The sequence below is a fragment of the Palaemon carinicauda genome, unplaced genomic scaffold (genome assembly GCF_036898095.1).
Source record: "Palaemon carinicauda isolate YSFRI2023 unplaced genomic scaffold, ASM3689809v2 scaffold441, whole genome shotgun sequence".
NCBI lineage: Eukaryota > Metazoa > Arthropoda > Malacostraca > Decapoda > Palaemonidae > Palaemon > Palaemon carinicauda.
The window spans coordinates 139,232-140,028 of NW_027171697.1; positions in this window are offsets into that span (position 1 = coordinate 139,232).

Sequence of the window (797 nt, forward strand, 5' to 3'; positions counted from 1 at the left end):
GAGAACATTTAATGAACGTCTCTTGCCGAGTTCTCTGAACCCGGCTGAGGAGTTGCTTACTAGTAATTTATTTTCGATTTTTTATAGCATTAAATATGAATCTAGATAATATATTTACAAATAAATGAATAGAAGATATATTAATAGATTCTAAAATACAATAGTTATATAAAATTGTTATCATACAACACCAAATAAAGTATAAAACTACCAAAGTGGCAATTTCATATTGAAGGCCTCCTGCTAAAATTTATCGTCCGAAACCTTTCATAGTATCGTATACTTACGATAATTAATCCAAATTAACTTTCTGAAAAATATGAATTATGGTTTAATATTAATTATAAATATTATATAACGAAAATTCATATTGCTTAGTTTGGATAACTCACATTATGAATGGCATATAATATCAAAAGAATAGAGTTTCTTGAAAAACAATCCTATTTTAAGCCTTTCGGACACTGTGAGGTGGAATGAATGAACCTGAAACTACATTTTGGACTCGCTCGTAAATTACCCATACCAGGTTATTACCAAAGTACCTGAAAGTCCACTAAAAATGACTGAAAATTACTAAAAATGACTGAAAAAGTCCTCTAAAAATGACCAAAAATTACTGTTTGCTTAAATTATCTGCCGCAGTCACAAAAGGAAATCTATTGGTAATATTTCAAAGGGCTGAGCTGTCCTAAATCCTTGATCCTTAAATCCTTAAATCCTTAAATCCTTTGGAAAAATACGAGAAATCCAAGTTTCTTTTAAAGCTAATGGTTAAACCAGCCTATTAGACTTAT